The following is an 18,537-nucleotide window of genomic DNA, read 5'->3' as shown; positions in this document are numbered from 1 at the left end:
AACAAAAGAAGTTTTCAATGAGTTACTCAAAGAAATATTTTCAGCCTCCGGATGAAAATAGGAAGACACTTAAAAAAGAAACAACTTGCTACCGGGTTTGAACACACAAACATGTGATTGGTAGTGTATCGACCCAAACCACTCGACCGTTTTGTATGCCTTTACACCTCTTCTTTTGCATTTTGTGAAACCAGTTTACTGTTCCATACTCGCTTTTGTTTATTCCGATACGACTATGAGTTCTCAGTAAATATTTGGACGTTACAGCTCTTGCAATGTATAAAAGTGTTTTTAGAATAAATCACAATCGATATTATGTCCTAATAACATACGTAAAAGAGGTTGAATTCGTGAAATGATTGAGGTTGGAGTGAGCGTAAATGTTTTCATAGTTAGGAGCCTGGATATGCAAACCCGCTTAACGTGGGGATTTAATTTTGTGAAATTTGGTACCTCATGCAAAATAATATTGCCTAGCTCGCTCTTATCCCACATTTTGATTATCTTTTATCTATTTCAAGATATCACATAATTACTGTAAAATTAGCGGTATTTTAATTTCGCAGTGATTAGGCCTCTTAAGAACTTCTGCACTTTTGGGTCCTACGAATGTTACCCATTAACAGAGCTAACTTTTTAAAGGAAATGTAGATAGTACGGAAGTAACTGCCCCTAATGATTGTCAGACACCTCTGCTTTTCTAGGGTACATTAAGATAAATACTCGTACTCTAGGACATGATTTACTCTAGCCGTGAAATAGATCAGTGTTTCTTCCTTTAGTGTGTGGCAGTGAATCTCAAACTTTCCGATAGCGCTAACCCAATGTAAAGTCGGGAAGTGACCTGCGTACCTCCTTGTAATGTTATCTGAAACTTCATATGGTATTAAAAAATATATTAATTAGAATTATCACTGACAAGAAAAAGCTCAAGAAAAATAATGCAATAAGTAATTTATTCTTAAAATACATGATTGTTTCCTAGTGAAAGAAATTTCAATTGAAAATACAGTAGCTTTCAAGACTGAAAATAACTTTTTTCTTTTTTTTCTTTTTAAATTAATTCCACATGATAAACAACGTTCCACTTGATAGTGTGAGGAGTGAAATTCTTTGTGTTTTTCCATAATTGTTTTGAAATCTGGAATAATTTTTGTCAGCATCAATCTTAGGTTCGATTCCACATTAAGATTATATCGCTTTAAAGTTTTAATATTGCAAAGAGAAAAAAAAGGTCTGCTCACATAGATAAGTGGTAGGAAAAGGCACCAAATGTTGCAATGCCTTTTTAGACAACTCTTCTTACTCACAACACACACACAAACCAATTTGGGTTAAGAGTTACTTGCGGTGGCGGATCTTGGAACATATTTTGGGAGGAGTTTCTCATTGTTTTTCTTTCCAGAAATACCAGAATTGGGGGAGGCATGGTGTTCATAAGCATAGGAATGACTAACATTTACTTCTTTTTTATTTTTAAAAAATCTGGAATTGGTGGTAGTGGTGAGAGCTTTCCGCCACTTGAAGATGAAATCCATGAAATTCCGAGGCGTTATGCAATTGATGTACAACTGCTTTTGAAAAAGTGCCCTAACAAAGAAGAAATTTCTCTCACTTGAAGTATTATTATATAACGGATGACCGATTTCAGGGCAGAAATTTAGTAAAGTAGGAAAACATTTAAGTATGTGAGAACAAGATCCCGAGACGAATATTCAGACCCAAGAGGAACGGGAATGGCGGAAACTTCATAACGAGGAACTACATAATTTATATGGTTTACCCAACATTGTTAGGGTCGTGAAGTCTAGGAGGCTTAGGTGGGCGGGTCATGTAGCTAGAATGGAAGAAAGTAGAAAGGCTTTCAAAGTCTTGACAGGAAGACCAATCGGAAAACGACCATTAGGAAGACCTAGGCGCAGATGGGAGGACAATATTAAGATGGATCTCGCAGAGATTGGAATACAAAGTAGAAACTGGATGCAGTTAGCTAAGGATAGAAGTCAGTGGAGAGCTTTTGTGAACGCGGCATTGAACCTTCGGGTTCCATAGGCCATAGAGTTAGTTAGTTAGTTAGTTAGGAAAACATTTAAATTTACAAACATAGGTATAATTTCTAATTGCTTCCTTTTTAGTAACTAAAAAAGTACTTCTTGCATAACAGCTGTGAGTTCCATTTTATTACAACACATTTCAATTTTTAGTCGTCGCGAACCCCCTGACTAGCTCCCACGGATCCCACTTTGAGAACTACAGGTGTAGGGGACTCGGATTTGATTCCCGGTGCAAGCTCATGCAGTTTACACCCCACTTTAAGATATTGTTTCCTGTCTCAAATAGTTCTGGTACTGAAAAAGGACATTAAACTCATTCGCATACGCACACAAAAAAATGGAAACCAAACTAAGACATGTTAGGAACAAATCAGAGCAGGAACAGTCGAATTCAAAATTTTGACCCGAGCGAAGTGACTTTTTGTCGGCCTCTCCTCTAGTCATAGCTTACATTTTACATTTTATTACAATGATGATTTAATATTTTAAACCCATTTTTTCAAACAGAAAAATTATACTCTAGTACATGATATCTATAGATCCACTTTTTCTTCTACACATCATGTCTCCATTTGTCGATACAGCTCCCTTACTACTATGAAATTCTGTTCTTCCATGGGTGCAATGGAAAAAGATGATGTAATTGACGTTACTTTACAAGAATATAAACCAAAAAGTCAGTAGAAAACACGTTATAAAATGTAATTTTTGAGGCTCGTTTTGGCGCCCCTTGACTGTGGCGCCCCGAGTAGTCAACCCGGTTGTCCGGCTCTTGGTCCGTCCCTGAATCAGAACCAACAAAGGAATTTTGTTTCTGCTATGATAGATTTTCCAGTTTGTTAAATCATATAGTTAGTTACAGTTGTAACTTCCAAAGTTAACAATATGTATTTATATTCCGTATACATACAAATCAAGTTTTTTTTTTTTTTTTCAAGTATGAATGAGAAAGCAGATAATACCCAATCAGCTCTTGATATAACCATTCTTTAAGAACAACAAATAATTTGTATATCTTCACCTTTGTTCCAACAACTACTTTTTCCTTGTTATACTCGATGTCTTTTGTTCTGGCTGCATCATCCAAGCATCCAGTCTGTATCCCCCTTCCCTTTGCCCCCCCCCCTACATCTTCGTCCGTTCCATAACCCTTTGGATCCTACGTCATAGCTGCAGGCTCTTCAAAATTCCGGCTTCTCGATCTTGATGAAGTCATTATCTTGCCAACCTTTCGGGATGGATGAGAAAAAGAAGAAGAAGAAGATGAGTACGGGTTCCGCCCCTACGCTTCTCTCTCCTTCTACCTTTTTTTTTTCTTTCTTTAAAAAAAGAGTCATCTCCGCCTCTCCCCGTAAGGTGACGACAGGTGCTGGATAGAAACACGGTTTGACTGCCAGAGACAATGGGAAAACCTGCAATCTTCCACATTAGAATCTTCGATTTTTCTTTCCCTTACTTTTTTCTAATATTTTTTTTTTATCTTGTCCTCCATGGCTCCCTATTGCTTTCATATTTATACTTTTTTAAAAAAGGAAAAAAAGGGGAAAAAATGAAAATTGTGCCTACTTTCTTATTTCCACAATTTCGACCCTGCTGCAGGGTTGCCAGGCTTATCTATGATTCTTATGCACCTGTCCTGCTATATAAATATCTGCAACAGCGTTTTTTAAAAAGCGGTATCAGTATTGCATTGCAGTTTGCAATGCAAAAACATAGAAATACAAATTGAAAACTGTGTCGCAAATTGCGATGCATCTTTACATCTCATTATTACCACAGAAGCTAAAATAAGGAGCAAGCTGGAAAAAAAAAATATTACTATTAAAATACCTCGACTTTAGGATACAAAGCAGTTTTCCACCCTGGCTTTCCTGTGATTGTCCGGGGACGTCACCCCTCATACGTGACGGGGTAACATGGCCATAGATGCCAAAAGCCCAGAAATCTAATTCCTAATTGTAATCCCTAAAGTTCTTCTCTTGCTTATTCCCCGAAATTCATAAGTCCGAGTCTGAGGTTCAAAAACTCTTTGGTTCTGCCTGAATCGAGGGGGAAAAATGAATAAATCCGAAAAGATTTTTGAAATTGCTTTTCCGTCAGCTTCAACTGAAACAAAATACATCATATGCATAAGGGTCGCACCCACGCGAGGGGTCAACCAGGTCCGCCCCCACAAATTTTGGTAACTCGATACTTTCCTAATCTTCCGGGAGGGGTGTTGTTGTAAAAAAAAAAAAAAAATTCAATAACATTTTTCTGATACAATTTACAGATATCAACTGGAGGATGCCTTTGCCTTTTTCATATTCTTGGCAACCTTTCTCGATACATGATTATACGGAACCAATTTGCTCTACCCCGTTTAATCTAGGAATGGGCAAAACTGTTTTTTTTTTTTTAAAAAAAACTGGAAACCGGTTTCTAGAAAAACCGAAACCCGAAAAACCATTTCGGTTTTCTTCAAAACCGGTTCGGTTTTCGCCGAAACTGGTTTCGGTGAAAACTTTTGGAAAACACACAAACTATTTTTGTGGAAACGGGGTCGGTTTCCGGAGAACAACGAAACACTATTTTGGTAAGAAATAGTAGAAATTTTGGAAAAAACCGGAACCGGTTTTGAAGGAAACCGAAACCGGATCCGGTGAAAAACCGAACCGTTTTTTTTTTGGGAAAACCGATAACCGGTTCAGTTGAAAATTGAACCGGTTTTGAAGAAAACCAAAATCGGTTTCGGCGAAAACCCGAACGGGTTTTTCTAAAAACCGTAAAACCGGTTTTGTGCCCACCACTAGTTTAATCAGTATGCTGTTACATTGGAAATGTGGCGATGTGGTGTACTTCTAGCAACGCTCCCGTTCTCACGTAATAGGCTATTTAGTTAAATGTCTAAGTAATATTTTTATTATATTTTGTTAAAATAAATACAATATAATGCAAAGTGTAGTTGCATAATTGAAACATGTAAGTGTCAATATATGGTATGTAGCCTAAATCTGACATAGTAATAAATTTTGTCTTATATGGAAGTTCTCTCGCGTTTTATATTACGCCGTCTCTTCTGCCTTTGTTTTGATTGTTTTATATAGAGCAAAGCAACGAGGGAAAATACAATTATATACACCAAATTACAAGTAAATCAATAAACGTAGATTAACTACTTAGTACACGAAATAAAATCAAATTGAATTACAAGCCAACTTTAAGAGTTATTTTGGTACAATCTACATCACAACCTCACATTTGATCAAAAATTACACAAAAAAGACAAGTTCAGCTTTCGGGTGCTATCTATAAAACATTTCATACAATCATACATGTATTAACTAATTGGGAAATTGTTCCTTTTCATTCCAAGATAATACTTTGAAAATGGTCAAAAAGTTTGAAACCTCTAGCTTAAGAATTAAATATTTTGTTCTCAGTTTTAAGACATAAAGAGTCAAAGTGACACTTTGTGGGAGGTCAGGTGCTAACAATCAATAACGTATTTTCGGGTTAAGGATACAAAATTACTGGGAATGCAAAACGGCTAAGAAACCATGTGTTACACAACCGATGTTGCAGAAAATGAGAGAAAGGAAGACGTGGAAACACGTTGATACAGAAGAGAGCATAAAGATTAGGGATGGCCACAAAGTTCCGGTTCCGACGAGAGATCCGGTTTTCAGAAGCAGTTCCGGAACCGGTTCCAGACATGGATCCGAAAACCTCGGTTCCAGAACCGGATCTTATTAACCGGTTCCTGACCTGGATCCGAAAACCCGGTTCCGGAACTGGACCTTAGGAACAGGTTCCAGACCTGGATCCAAAAGCCCCCAAAAACCCGTAAAGGAGGCACAAAATTCACCTTCAAAACACTGCAAAGAGGACCACGCGCTTGTGCTCTCCTTGCCCAGACCCGCTTGTGCCCCCCAGAAAAATATTTTGGTCCACCAGTAGGTGTTTAACCAAATGAGTTTGCCAATTTGCCTGTTTAGCCAATGAGTTTGCCAGTTACCCAGTTTGTTTAGCCAAATAAAACAAGCGGTCACCGCCTGGTCACTTGTCTGTCGCTCCCACCATTTCATCTAGCATACTGTTCACAGCTTGCCAGTAGCTCGGGTTTAGCGTAGGGTTGGCCACAAAGTTCCTGTTCCGGCGGAAGCGGTTCTTGGAGATCCGGTTTTCAGAACCGGTTCCAGACCTGGATCCGAAAACTCCGGTTCCGGAATTGTATTTTAGAAACCAGTTCCAGACCTAGGTACGAAAATCCGGTTCCAGAACCGGATCTTCTAAAACCGGATCCGTTCAGAGCCGAAAACCGATTCCATCAGGAACCGGTTCCGGGTATCCCTAATAAAGATGTACAGGAAGTTAAGTTACGAAGGGAAACAGACAGAGCAAGGGAAGAGTTTTACAAAGACAAATGCGAGGACACAAAATAATTAGAAAGAGTTGGGAAATATGAGGAAATGTACACGAAGGTGAAATCTATGGAACTTCGGAGGAAACAACGGGGTATTACGATGGCAGTAGAAAATAAGAATGAGAATGTAGTCAGCGACAGAAAAGAAGTCTTAAGAAGATGGAAAGAATATGCTGATAAGTTATATGAGAGTAGGAGAAGATCCTGTAGCCTTGATATTGAAGTAGAAAATGAAGTACGTGAGGATGAAAAAGGGTTTAGTATTCTTCGGGATGAATTTGAAAAACCTATACCCGAGATTAGGAATGAATAAGTAACCGGGACAGATAATATACCAATCGAATTTTTTAAAGAATATGGGAGACAAGGGTAAGACAAAATTTTTCCGACTCTGCAATGAAATATACGAAACAGGAGAGTGGCCAAAAGACTTCCTCAAGATGATCATGATACCCGTGGCTAAGATTTCTAACCCAGAGAGATGTGAGAATTAAAGAACTATTAGTTTCATATCGCATGCAGCAAAAATTTTGCTTCAAATTCTGATTGTATAAAAGAACAAATGAAAAAGTTGAGGAGGAATAGTTCGGGTTTAGGAGAGGTAAGGGCACAGGAGATGTAATTGGATTATTAAGGGTGATCCGTGAAAGATTTATTGGAAAAGGAAAAGAAGCGTATGTTGTATTTATTGACTTAGAAAAGGCTTTTGACCGCGTGAATTGGGAATTTTTGTTGGAAGTTCTAAAGAAGGTTGGGTTGGAATGAAAAGATCGAAGACTCGTAAGAACTTATACATGAACAACAGTTAAGTGTTAGAATAAGAGAGGAAATGGCAGAGGAGAGTTCGACAAGCCAACAATATTTAATATTTATCTTGAAGAGATAGTGAAAAAGAGCCTACGTAATGAAGAGAGCGTTTCGGTAGAAGACAGAATGATGTAGATGTATACGATTTGCAGATGATATGGCGTTTCTTGCGAAATCTTGAAAGAAATCAATAAGATGATAGAAAATTACTACGAAGATCTGTGAAGAATATGGGGTGAAAATAAATGTTAGAAAGACAAAAGCAATAGTGATTGGAACGACGCGAACAGTGTCAAATGTAGAAGTAGGAGGGGAGAAAGCAGAACAGGTGACTAGCTTCCAATACCTGGGTAGTAGTATTATTAGTGATGATATAAAGTGTGAACGTGAAATAATAGCAAGAATAGGAATGGAGAAAGAAGGCTTTAGGAGAAAGAAAAATCTATTTCATGGGACCTTGAATAAAAAGTTAAAAAAAAAGAAGCATAAAATGCTTCGTGTGGAGTATTGTATTGTATGGAGCAGAAACATGGATAATACGCAAAATCCTAGTTATTTAATGATTCCCGGTGGGGACACTCGGTTGAAAAAGTGTAAAACGCTTTTTCAGGCCAGCCACCCTGAATGAGGTTTTCCTGGGTTTTCCTCATTCATACCAGGCAAATGCCGGGATGGTATCTAACTTATAGGTCCCAGGCCTCTTCCTTCCTTCCCCAACCCTTTCTTCCTTCCCTTTCCCCGGATTGTGTGCTCGCCTAGGGACGTTATCCCTCAAACGTGACGGGCTAAATGGCCTTAGATGCCGAAAGTCCAGAAATCTAAGTCCTAATCCTAGTTATTTAGTGTCAAATTCTAATGCTAGCAAGTTCCTCGATGATTGATTCCATCATGTTTAATTACAAGTATCTCGATTTTATACTAGCAGAGAAGGAAGAACGTTGTTTTTCAACTTTGGCAATTTGTTATTGGAAAACTGTTAAGAGAACCAAACTTTAAAAAAGAATAAGAATAAGGAAAATGTTAGTGTAGAGGGACAAATTTTGGCGATAGATGTCACTACAGTCTTCCTATCTCTCCTATGTATTTTTTTTACCTTTCACGAAAATTTACAATTTCTTTTATAAATTTCAACCAAGTGACTTCAAATTTTTAGAGAAGGAACTTCATAACCTATTACAGGGAACAGTCCGTGCCGATTTTTTATTTACAATTTTCTTCATTGCTGAAACAGTTTCATTGTTAAAGATGTGGATATCCATTTGAACAATCAAGCCATTTCAACAATGAGGAAAATTCTAAATAAAAAATCAGCACGGATTATTGCCTTCGGTAGATTATGAAGTTCCTTTTCTAAAAATATGAAGTCTGTAAGTTGAAATTTGTAAGAGAAATCGTGAATTTTCGTAAAAGATAAAAAGTACATGGGAGAGATACGAAGACTGTAGTGCCATCTATCGGCAAACCTTGTCCCTTTAAACCAACCTTAAATACCGTGGAGAGGAGTTCGACTAATCAGAGGTAAGAGTTTGTTCAAATTCAAGGGCGCCGATCCTGGATGGGGCCCGGGCCCCCAATGCTCATGTGGGCCCCAAGTATTTTATGAATATGCATTTTCATATGTATTTTTATGGTTATATGTATTCTTTTACGAATATACAATAGTAGGCATAATTTGAGTTCAATTTTCTTAAAATCCTAATATTTGTCTTCTTAGACTCCTGTCTGCAATCAAACACACATCTGAATGCCCTCCCCCACCAAAGTTACAGAAAAATCGGCGCCCTTGTTTAAATTGTCCAGTTTCAGCCAATTACAATCAAACATTTGTTTGCATCTTTCAGTAATATCCTTTACCATGCATGCTAGAGTAATTTTCCATTCACTTTTTTTGTAAATTATTCCGATATTTGAGTATCTACCATTTACTGTCCATCACCGTTGTGAGAAAAATTGGCGGAATTATAGTGCTCAGCTTTGCTGTTTTCCAAGTTCTGGTATCTGTAAACTTCATTGCAGTCGTTTAACTTCAAATCGTAACTCTGACTCCATATTAACAGTGCAAGATTTGAATGTAGTTAAGATTGATTTTATAGTTGTATTAGAAAGTGTAACTACTCGTTCTCCTGTTATTCATTTTGTGCCTTTGAGAGCAAATCCAGTTCTTTTTCGGATAAAAGCCAGAACAACATTCTTCTTTCGGGGAAAGCAACGAAACCCACGAACTAGCTATCACCACGACGGGCAAAAACCACGGAACCATTATTATTATTATTATTATTATTATTATTATTATTATTATTATTATTATTATTATTATTATTATTATTATTATTATTATTTACTTACCGGGCTGTTCGAAAAATGTATGCACTTCCACTTGCCTTCGGTTTTGCCGGCTAGGCTAAAGGAGACGGTGATGATGAGAAATGAATGAAATAGTGGAATGAAAAAAGTGGGAGAACCCCGAGAAAACCCACGCACAAGGTGCTTCTCCACCACAAAGTTCATTAGCGCGAGCTGGGATCGAACCCAGAACCCTATGAGCCACCGCGGCTCTCACTTCCATTTGCGGTGTAGTAGTACTATCCTTCAATAAAGCAACATATAGTATTAATGTTAAGCGATGTGATGCAATGCATTACTCGATATTATGCAATCAATTGAGAAAGCGCAACGATTATGCTCATACGGTTTTCAGTCGAGCTGCGAAAAAATATTCTCAACTGATGTTGGAAATTCACTGAATGTCTTTGAATTGAAACGACAATGGAGGCAGGAATATGGAACCGAACCAGCCAACACGCCTAAGCATCATTTACTTGCACGATAAGTTTGAAAGGAAAGGAGCAGTGATAGATACACATAAACAAAGCACAGACCGATCTCACACAGGTAGAAGTGAAGCGTCGTCTATTCGATGGAGTAGCCCTCACGTTCGCCCGATTTAAACCCTCTAGACTTTTACCTGTGGGAGACCGTCAAGGACGTTTGTACAGTAAGCGGCCATAGTCTCCAGTAGTAGAACTGCGCTATGAAAAAGAAATGGCTTGTAAAGCAATCTTTGTGGCTTCTCTGAAAGATGTAATCAAGAAGGAACATAGACCATTATGCTTTAAAGTGTTTGTTGGATGGTGGTTTGAAGTTTGAGCACAAATGGTAATTACATGAAGAAATTGAGATTGAAGCTGCTCCAATAGGGAGCAAAATTTTTTGAGAAAGGGATTTTTGGTCGGAAATTTTGCGATTTATCCGTAATTTTCCTTTCCACGTACGTCGAAAAAGACGCCTGTGAATAGTACAGTTGGAAAGCTTGCTTCATTCTGAAGAAAATGGCGTATGAACCATGACCCTAGAATAAATTGGTAATGATACACTTGTTTGAAGGAGTAAAATTTTCTTTACAATTGAAAGATTTTAAGGGGATTAATGGAATTTAAAGTACAAAGAAATCGCTAAGTATCCGACCTTCTCAGTATCTATTGCCCTGAAATCATCCTTTTGTGTACCAAAGTTGGCCCGTACTAGTTTCGTTTGAGGAATCTCTACCCAAAGTTGTTTCTCGACATTACATATGTAACTATGATACATATGGAATAATAGCTGAAACTAGATGCTAACGTTTCTTAAATAATGCGATTTGAATAATAAACATACACTTTAACCAGATTTTCATCCATTACTGACATCTGCGTCTCGAATGGAAATTCATAACATGTCCAAGAGACACTCCATGATACAATATTTAATCTGTAACTGTTTGGCATTTGTCAAGACTGCCAGGAAAAATCGGAGTCGGAGAGGAGTTATGTTCAGTAAAGAATAACCTTTAGGAGAAGATTCAACGGCAACTTAAACTTGCGAATTTCAAGCAGAAGTCCAGACATTCCACAGCTCTCCTTTATGGTCGAGATCCTAGCTTTTACTCTTATTTAGAGCTGTCAGATGTCTAGATTTGGATATCGGAAATCGATATTGAGAAATATCAAAACTTCATCGATATATCGAAATGTCAAAATTTGATCGATATATCGAAATGTCGAAATTTGAATGATATATCAAAATGTTGAAACTTGATCAATGTATCGAAATGTCGAAACTTGATCGATATATCGAAATATCGAAACTTGGTCAATATACTGAAATGTCGAAACGATCGGTATATCGAAATGAAACGTAAAAAGTTTCGATATTGGTATTTCAAACTATCGATTCATACATTCAAATTTTTGCCACTTCTAACTGTATATACATCGAAATAAACAAACGAATCCGTTGATACCTCGAATTATATTTTTCACGAACACCACCGCCACTCGAAAATAAAACGGATCCAGCAAACTAACAAAGGTGTTGTTCAATTATTGGAACAGTAACAACTTAAACTATTGGTAGCTGTATAGAGCATCATCAAACATAACTAAGATTTTACATATAAGAAAATAGAAAATATCTTAATATCAACGCAATATCGAAAAATATCGCATATATCGAGATATCGATCGGTAAAATTTTTTGATATCAATATTTCGATATTTGAAATATCAATAGATTCATTGAAATATTGCACAACTCTACACCCAGTATGATCATAAAGTTATACTCCTGACTCAACATTACTAAGCAATTGAGAGATACTTAAATTAAAAACTAAACAAGAAGTAAAAAAGTGTTAGGAGGCAATGCTCGGACAACTTTTCACCCAATTAAATATCTACTACCTCGGCGACTGATAACGATGGACTTCACTTTTTTTCTTTATATATATATATATATATATATATATATATATATATATATATATATATATATATATATATATATATATATATATATATATATATATATATATATATAAAACAGGATTGTATTGTGACTTCTTTCTTTAAGGAATGTCATCACCCCTGGCAACACTGCTGATGTTTCCTCATGATGAGGGTCTTCCTCCTGACCCTCCCCCTCCTTGAGGCTTGTCGTGAGACAGCATCTTGGTGCAAAGGGCACTCCCCTCCACACGTAACCCAATCATCTTTCCACTTCTTGATGCAGGTAATAGCCGCTATGATCAATCACAATCCAACACGATTTACATCACAAATAACCAGGAAAGAGATGAAGAGAAAACAGTGTAATCTTACCTTTAGAAAAAAAAAGAAACCCGAATATTCATTTCTTCCTTTCAATATCCAGATATTGAGCAATTGAAATGAAATTGTAAAATTATATACGATTATCTTTGTCCTTTCTACGTGGAGGACATATTATTCTTCGTAAGTTAATAATACTAATAATCGTAATAATAATATTTTTGGCCGTAGTATTTTAAAAGTACCAATTATATATACACCGTTTGCAAGGACGTACTGAAATGTTCTCAGCTCAAACCAAAAAGAATATTTAGTAATGAGATGGGTTTTCTTATTGTGGGAAAAATCATCCTTCTATGACTTTATCAAAATTTTATTGTAAGTACTAACTGAATTTAAGATTTAACTATCCTTCATTGATTTTAGCAAATCTTTATTATAAGTACACACTGCATTTACTTAACATTTAACCGTCCTTCATTGATTTTAGCAAATCTTTATTATAAGTACACACTGCATTTACTTAACATTTAACCGTCCTTCATTGATTTTAGCAAATCTTTATTATAAGTACACACTGGATTAACTTAACATTTAACCATCCTTCATTGATTTTAGCAAATCTTTATTATAAGTACACACTGGATTTACTTAACATTTAACCATCCTTCATTAATTTTAGCAAATCTTTATTATAAGTACACACTGGATTAACTTAACATTTAACCATCCTTCATTGATTTTAGAAAATCTTTATTATAAGTACACACTGGATTTACTTAACATTTAACCATCCTTCATTGATTTTAGAAAATCTTTATTATAAGTACACACTGGATTAACTTAACATTTAACCATCCTTCATTGATTTTAGCAAATCATTATTATAAGTACACACTGGATTAACTTAACATTTAACCATCCTTCATTGATTTTAGCAAATCTTTATTATAAGTACACACTGCATTTACTTAACATTTAACCATCCTTCATTGATTTTAGAAAATCTTTATTATAAGTACACACTGGATTAACTTAACATTTAACCATCCTTCATTGATTTTAGAAAATCTTTATTATAAGTACACACTGGATTAACTTAACATTTAACCATCCTTCATTGATTTTAGCAAATCTTTATTATAAGTACACACTGGATTAACTTAACATTTAACCATCCTTCATTGATTTTAGCAAATCTTTATTATAAGTACACACTGGATTAACTTAACATTTAACCATCCTTCATTGATTTTAGAAAATCTTTATTATAAGTACACACTGGATTTACTTAACATTTAACCATCCTTCATTGATTTTAGCAAATCTTTATTATAAGTACACACTGGATTAACTTAACATTTAACCATCCTTCATTGATTTTAGCAAACCTTTATTATAAGTACACACTGGATTAACTTAACATTTAACCATCCTTTATTGATTTTAGCAAATCTTTATTATAAGTACACACTGCATTTACTTAACATTTAACCATCCTTCATTGATTTTAGAAAATCTTTATTATAAGTACACACTGGATTAACTTAACATTTAACCATCCTTCATTGATTTTAGCAAATCTTTATTATAAGTACACAATGGATTTACTTAAAACTTAATAAACCTTCATTGATTTTAGCAAATCTTGATTATAGGCACATATTATATTTATCTAACGTTTAACAGGTTTGTTTCACGAATTTTCTTTAACTGCTTTCTTTAACAATAATATGTGAAATTTTTTGTTAAAATTTGGATAAGTCTAAACGTAAACTTTGAGAGTTTATTATGATTCGGCAGCTAAAAGCCTGAATAGAAAATATTTTTACCTGCGTAACTAAGCAATTAAACTAAACAAGCATGACAAGTTTGCTCAAATTCCAATCAGTTCTGCAGATTCTGTATGTTATATACTTCAAGTAGTGTTACCTACGAGACAAGAAATAAGGTTATCTCGTCTCAGCGACGTCTCTTTACTGAAAAGTCACATCGTTAAAGATTACCATTGTATCGTTACAATCTAAAGGAAGAAAACTGTAGTGAATGAAGTATTACTAATTTTTGTATTGGCAGCTTGAAGCAAGTCAATATGTACTAATTTCTTAGCTTATAACGTATTTTTTTTTTTAAGCTTTGTGACTTCCCTTAAGAGCTGCCACTGCTCATCTCGACTCATAAATTTTGTAGAAGTCTTGTCTCGTTTCAATTGTCGAAGAATTCTTTCTGGTCTCGTTTCGATTCTTAAAAAAAAAATCGATTCTAAACATGTAAAGGGAGAAAGAATTCGAAATACGTAGCTTACCTAGTGTATGCTATAAAACTGAAAAGAAAAAACTGAAGTCTTTAGTTTTACGTCCCATGGTTATGCCGGTTAGACTAAAGGAGACGGTGATTATGACAAATGAATGAGAACAGGCCAGCCAAAGAAATGGGAAGATTGTGTTAAGAGTCTTCATCCCGGCGAAATTAAAATACCGCTAATTTTACAGTAATTATGTGATATCTTCAAATAGATAAAATATAATTGAAATATGGAACAAGAGCGCCCTAGACAATACTATTTTGCGTGAGGTACCGTTATCACAAGTCACCTAGTGGCTTTCCGTTTCCAGCTGTTTAAAAACGCGAAAATAAATGCCGATTTTTCAAAATGGCTCGAAATCGAAAGCAGATAAGTGAGTCGTGATAACGGTTTCTCATGTAAAATAATATTGTCTAGGGCGGTCTTGTTCCACATTTCGATTATCTTTTATTTATTTGAAGATATCACATAATTATTGTAAAATTAGCGGTATTTTAATTTCGCCGGGACGAAGACTCTTAAGAATGATATAGTACAGCATGGTGTCACAGAGCGGATGTGACACAAGATACCAACGGGTGGAGGACAGCGATCCCAAAAGCCGACTCGAGCTAACTGGAATGGATCAATTTTGGTCAGAATAGAGATTGTCAAAAAAAAAAAATGAAGTCTTTAGTTTTACGTCTCATGGTCATGCCGGTTAGGCTAAAGAAGACGGTGATTATGACAAATGAATGAAATGGTAGAATGAATGAGAACAGGCCAGCCAAAGAAGAAGTGGGAAGAATTATATAGTACCTTATGGTGTCACAGAGCGGATGTGACACAAGATACCAACGGGTGGAGGACAGCGATCCGAAAAAGCCGATCCAAGCTAACTGGAATGGATCAATTTTGGTCAGAATAGAGATTGTCAAAAATTAGGAACTGAGTTCGTTGATGATAATGATCCATCTATTTGATCCCAAGATATGGACAATCAAAAATCGATTCCAAGTATATTTCAATCGGTGACATTATCGGTATTATCCTTGCCTGATAGACTGTCTGCAATGATAGTAAGATTAGAGGGTTACTATAATAAGCAGGAGTGCAAAATATTAATCTGTCCGTAGAATACAATGCTAAAATAAAACTAAATGACTCAACAAAACTCTTTCATATAGCGTACAATGTAGGTTGCAAAGTAGAAATGAAATGAAATGAAATCTTTAAGTTTTACGTCCCACGGTTATGCCGGCTAGGCTAAAGGAGATGGTGATGATGAGAAATGAATGAATTGGTGGAATGGAGAAAGTGGGAGGAAACGGGAGAACTCCGAAAAAACCCACGCACACGGTGTTTTTCCACCACAAAGTTCACTGGACATGAGCTGTTATTTGTCAAGTATAATGTACTTATGTAACTTCTGTATGGGGCAGAAACATGCACACTACTGAAAAATGATGAAAGAAGTTGTAGACTTTCAAAATATGGAAATGGAGAAGAATGGGAAGCATTAGTTGAGTCGAACGGAAAACGAATGAGAAGTTGTTAGAAATAGTGGTGGGGAACAAATAGCAATTTTAGATGTAATTACTAGAAAGAAGAAGAGAAAACTGAGTGGGACATTGGTCAAAAAGAAACTATTTGACGAAGAACGTTATAAAAGAAAGGGTAGAAGTGAAAAGAGGGAAAGGGCGATAGATGCTATATTGATGAACGATGTTAATGCAGAGAATTGCTACTTGAAAACGAAGAGGTTAAATGAAAGACCGTAGTGCACGGAAGCTTTTCAATTTACGGCAAGTAACTTTCCAATAATGGCAGAATAACTATGATGATGATGATGATGCATGGTCTCTCAAATAAATACGCGAACTGAACTAGTAAAGTGACCTTGATTTGAAGTTAGGCCATGCGCACTTGCTGCTTTGTTTGCAGAAGACCCAATAGAGCATCAGTAACCGTCAGACCGTCGAGCCGAGCATACTGCTAGATGCGGCATTGGTTTTTGTGGTGTCCTCTTTTTGTTCGCGTCGACGAAGATATTAATGAAGAGATGAAACAACGGAAAAGCATAAAATCTTCGCTGAAACTTGGAAAACGCTCTCAGGAGATTCGTGGAATGATAAGGACTGATTATGAAAATAACGCACTGAAGAAAACAGCTCTTTTTAAGTGGATCAAACGTTTCAGTAAGAGCCGTAAAGACTACAAGGACGAGGCAAAGCCAGGACGACCGTCGACCTCCTGTATTGAAGACAACATTGACCCTAATTCGACCAAAACGTTAGATCATCTTCCCTACTCACCAGACTTAGCCTCTTGCTATTTCTTATTGTTTCCGAAATGTAGAATGATCATACAGAGGGGGAGGGATGGGATGACGTGGAAATGATAAAACGTGAAACGACAAGGCATCTGAAGGGCCTGACTTCTCAAGACTGTCAAGGATGTTTTCAACAATAAATACGGTGGTGGAACAAGTGTATTGCTAAAAATGTAGGGTGTATTCCGAAGCAGATACGATTCATGTTCCGTAATTTTGTAAAAATACAGTGTTAATGACATTTGTTCGCGTATTTATTGAACACACCCCGTATGTAACTATTGCGTAAGTTTCTGATGAGATTTTCTGTGTACTTAATCTTCACATTTTTGGTCATCAAACAATACTATATTATTTTTAAAAAATTAAAAGTATTATATTAGTATGAAACGTATTAGAAACGAAACAACTTACTCTCTCACCTTGTTGGATTTGATGACATAGGAACAATGTATACCATCAATCAATGTAATGCTATATCCTATTAGGTCCTACAAACTAATTATTATTCAACGGTAATAGAGTTAATTAATTATTGGTAATCAATTCAACATTGATACAAGAATACATCTCGAGTACAATAGCAACATGATGTACTCTAGATGTGGAAGAAAGTGATTGGTTAGAGGAATGACGACATGGTAAGGGTTGCATGTTACATTCCTACCTTTGAAGGAATGTACTTGATCTGACATGGAAACACGAATTCTCTTTTTGAAGAGATATATTGACGTTACTTTTTTTCTCTCCTCTTTTATTTCGATAACCATCATCCGAGTGGACATAGATAACTATTGTGATGGTATTAACTACACTGAATTCCGAAGACATACTTCGTCTATGTCGTTACATATGTCTCCTTTTATAAGCTCATTTTCTTTCTTGATGTGTGCTATGTATAAGGAGCTTATCACGACAAATCGTGACGTATAACAAGGCAAGAAATTCAAAGTATTACATTCTCTTGGTAGGATATAATGATGATTTTAAAAAATCAATTATTTTTAATTCTCGTTAGAATATTTCAAATAACAACGAATTGACTAACAAAAGTGTACGTAACAAGGATGCATGAAAGAAACATATGAACTTCCGTTATCATTCAACGACGAGTTTTTTGGGATAAGATTTATTTATTTCAGTCATCTACCATGATTAATTAAAAAAAAAAATAATTTAAATTTCTGAATAACTAGTACTACGTAATTGAAAGCAGGAAAGTTAGTTACGTATTACTTATGATTCAATATTATTTAAGAAAGAAGTTGTATCAGGTCGTTATTTCGAAACTAATTTTATTTTATTGGCTTAGCGTTGATGAATCATCCATGTTGACATTTTTATTTGAAAAAAGTCTGTTTCGATATATATATATAGGGTGTAAAGAAAGGTTGTTTACAACGCTTGGGAGGTGATTCTACAGATCAAAACAAGTAAAAATGTCTATGTAACACAATGTCCATCTCGGCCTCCTAACCGAGTTACGGACGTCCAAAAAGGTGGGAAAATGAAATTTGAAGGCTAATTCTGGCAAAACGACAAGAGATAGAAGGGCGGTGTTAGGCGGCCCA

This window comes from Thermobia domestica, chromosome 11 (assembly GCF_964235325.1).
Source record: "Thermobia domestica chromosome 11, izTheDome1.hap1.1, whole genome shotgun sequence".
NCBI lineage: Eukaryota > Metazoa > Arthropoda > Insecta > Zygentoma > Lepismatidae > Thermobia > Thermobia domestica.
The sequence above is the reverse complement of the archived record's forward strand: the minus strand, read 5'-3'. Positions refer to the sequence as shown.